The sequence below is a fragment of the Mus caroli genome, chromosome X (genome assembly GCF_900094665.2).
Source record: "Mus caroli chromosome X, CAROLI_EIJ_v1.1, whole genome shotgun sequence".
Taxonomy (NCBI): Eukaryota; Metazoa; Chordata; class Mammalia; order Rodentia; family Muridae; genus Mus; species Mus caroli.
In genome coordinates this window covers 87,719,699-87,723,698 of record NC_034589.1, presented here as the reverse complement: position 1 = coordinate 87,723,698, position 4,000 = coordinate 87,719,699, and positions in this window count along the sequence as shown.

Sequence of the window (4,000 nt, the reverse complement as noted above, 5' to 3'; positions counted from 1 at the left end):
AACCCACCCTGAACAATGGGAGGCCACACCCCTGAGTCCTGATTGGCCAGCTAGGTCCTTGACATCACAAAGCACCTTGCTGCGTGATGGGAGCAGGGACTAGGGTGGAGATCACTCTGGTTGAGGGAGATCCTATGAAGGCAATAGTGTCTGGATACAGACTGGAGGTTTTTTTTCGAACATCTCCAAGAGACTCATGCCACCCTTTTTTATATTCCCATCTTCAGTTGTGATGGAACATGTGGCCGTGGATTTGCACCTGTGAACTCTTCCTGAAACTCCCCTACCCCCATTCAGTGGTTCATTCTGTCATGTTTCCTCCTTAGTTTTTAATAATTAGCTAGATTTTGGCATATTAAACCTTCCAAATTTAATTCCACATTCTTCCATAATTATTGAAGTATCATTGTATATGTGAATCACCCCATAAATGAAAACAAAGAGAATATATTCATGAATGAATATCTTCCTACCTGGTGAATTTAGNATTCAAAACTGACATTTTTGGTTACATGGTGTGATGGCTAGTTTTTAAAAATTATTTTACTTATATCCCAAATGTTGTCCCACCTTCCTGGTCCCCCTGTCTCAGAGTTCCTGACCCAATTCCTCCTCCCCTTTTTTTCTGAGTTTGTGCCCACTTTGGCCATTCCCCTTTTCTGTGCCATCAAGTCTTTACAGATTAGGCACTCCCTCTCCCACTGAGGCCAGACAAGGCAGTCAGTCCTCTGCTACATATGTGCCAGGGGCCTNAGACCAGCCAGTGTCTGCCCTTTGGTTGGTGGCTTAGTCTCTGGGAGCTACCAGGGTTCTGGGGTAGTGGAGATTGTTGGTCTTCATGTGGGGTTGCCATCCCCTTCAGCTGCTTCAGCTCCTCCTCTGACTCGTTCATTGCTGTTCCTCACCTCCATCCAACGTCCAATGTTTGGCTGTGGTTATCTCCATCTCTCTCAGTCAGCTACCTGTAGAGCCTGTCAGAGGACAGCCATGATAGGCTCCTGTCTGTAAGCACAGCATGGCATCAGTAATAGTGTCAGGGTTTGGTGCCTGCTCATGAGATGGATCCCAATTTGGGCAGGTGTTAATTTAAAACAGTCACTGGATGGCCTTTCCTTCAGTCTCTGCTCCATTTTTGTCCCTGTAATTCTTTTAGACAGGAACAATTCTGGGTTAAAATTTTTATTGATGGTTTGATGTCCCCATCCCTCCACTGGGTGCCCTATTGATGGTGGTCTCTTTCAGGTTCCATCTCCCTGAGAATTTCAGTTAAGGTCACCCCCATTGAGTCCTGGGTGTCTCTCACATCTCAGGTCTCTGGGACTTTCTAGAGGATACCCCCCACCCCAGCAGTGGCCCATTTCCATACATTCTTCTGACCTTCTGGGCTTCTCTCCTCTCCCATTACCTGATCCTGTCCCCCTTTCACCTCTCCTCTTCTCTCCCATCCAGTTGCCTCTCTCCCTCTGCCTCCCATGATATTTTTTTTTTACAATGTATATTTTTAAAAGTTAGGATCTGCAATATGAAAGGGAACATGAGATTTGTGAGTTTGTTCTTGTATATGGCTGGAGAGGAAGGTTAAAACCTACCTTTTTGTGTGTAGATAGACAGTCAGTTGTCTTAATATTTGTTGTAAAGACTACCTTTTCTTATTGAATTGCCTTAGTACTTACATAAAAAATGGTGGAGAGCTGGGAATATAGCTCAGGTTGCCCGCATATACAAAGCCATTCCTAGTGCCACAAAAAGTAATGATAATAAAAACTAATACAACTGGCTGCGCAAACGTTGTATGAGCCTTTAATCCCAGCATTTAGGAGGCAGAGACAGGGGGTTGGGGGTTAGGAGAGTGTTCTAAGAGTTTAAGACCAGCCTGGTCTACAGACCTGGTTGTAGTACAGCCAAGGCTACATAAAGAAACCCTGTCTTGAAAAAAGGAACCAAACCAAACCAAACCAAACCAAACCAAACCAAACCAAACCAAACCAAACCAAAATGACTACAACAAACAAACAAACAAACAAACAAACAAACAAACAAATACAGCTGGCCATGGGGGCCAATGCCTGTAGTCCCAGTGCTTGAAAAGAGTGAGATCACCCAGGATTACCAAACAAAAACATACATTTATGGACTTTCAATTCAGTTCTGTTGTTATGTATGTCTATCCTTATATGGATTGGGTTTTGTAGTTTTCTTACACATGCATACACACAGTTTTGGTTTTGAAGGAGAGTGTTGTATATCTAAGTGAATCGTGAACTCGCTATGTAGCCAAAGTTGATCTTGAACTCCTCAATCCTCCTACCTACACATCTGGAATTCAGGGGTTACAGATGTGCACCACCATGCCTGGTTTATTTGGTGCTGGGGTTTGAACTGAGGGTATCATACATGCTGGGTAAGCATGTTGCCTACTGTACCCAGGTGCACATTTGTTTGTTTCGATACACAGTCTCACACAAGTCCATCCAGCCTGAAGCTCATTACAATCTCCCAGCCTTGGTGTCCCAAATGCTGGGATTACAGGTAATTTTAACTTTTCTATTATTTTTTTTAAGACAGGGTTTCTCTGTGCACCCCTGTCTGTCCTGGAACTCACTTTGTAGACCAGGCTAGCCTCGAACTCATGAAGGCACCTGACTCTGCCTTCCAAGTGTAGTAATCAAAGGTTGTACATGACTACCACTGGCTAACTATGCTCTTTTTCAAATTTGTTTTGGCTATTCTGAGCCCTTTGCATTTCCACATCAATTTTAGGACCAACTTATCAATTTCCATGAAAAAAATTCCTGCTTTTTAAAAATGTTGTGTTGGAGCCTGGTGTGGTGGCACATGCCTTTAATCCCAGGACTCAGGAGGCAGAGGCAGAGGCAGGAGGATTTCTGAGTTCGAGGCCAGCCTGGTCTACAAAGTGAATTCCAGGACAGCCAGGGCTATACAGAGAAATCCTGTCTCGAAAAACAAAACAAAACAAAACAAATCAAAACGAAAAGTTGTGTTGGAATGGAGAGATGGCTCAGCAATTAAGAGCACTGACTACTCTTCCAAAGGTCCTGAGTTCAAATTCCAGAAACCACATGGTAGCTCACAACCATTCGTAATGAGATCTGACACCCTCTTCTGGGGTGTCTGAAGACAGCTATAGTGTACTTATATATAATAATAAATAAATCTTTGGGCTGGAGCGAGTGGGGCTGGAACGAGCAAAGGTCCTGTGTTCAATTCCCAGCAACTACCTGATGGCTCACAACAATCTGTACAGCTACACTGTGCTCATATACATAAAAACAAATAAACACAAATAAATATTAAAAAAAGTTGTGTCGACAACAGTGTGGGATATAAAGGGCCCCTAGGCAAGGACTGATCCCAACCGGCAGTGGCAACAGTTATGACTGATAATCTGACCCAGCAGGAGCATGGGACACTCCTGGCTAAGGGCCCTCATACCCCTATCAACAATAAGAACACCAAACAACCAGGTTTGATGACAGAAGTCTTTAATCCCATCACTTCGTAGGTAGAAGCAGGCATTTCTCGGAGTTCCATTCAGTCAAGGCTNCATGATGAGACACACTGTCTTGACTGCCTTGGTAGGATGCTTGTCTAATATACCCAAGTTTGAAGGTTTACTCTTTGGTACTACATTAAAAAAATCAAGACGGGCGTGGTGGCGCATGCCTTTAATCCAAGCACTTGGGAGGTAGAGGCAGGTGGATTTCTGAGTTTGAGGCCAGCCTGGTCTACAGAGTGAGTTCCAGGACAGCCAGGACTACACAAGAGAAACCCTGTCTCGAAAAACAAACAAACAAACAAAAACCAAAACAAAAAACCAAAACCAAAACAAAACCAACATCACCCACATCTAGAATCACCCTGTGAGAGAGAATATATGTCTGAGTAAATGTGCACTATTGCAGTGTTAACTATCTGCACATTGTGGTGCAACTGATTGCTAGACTCTTTTCTGCTTACAAAACAGGAACTCTATACCCAT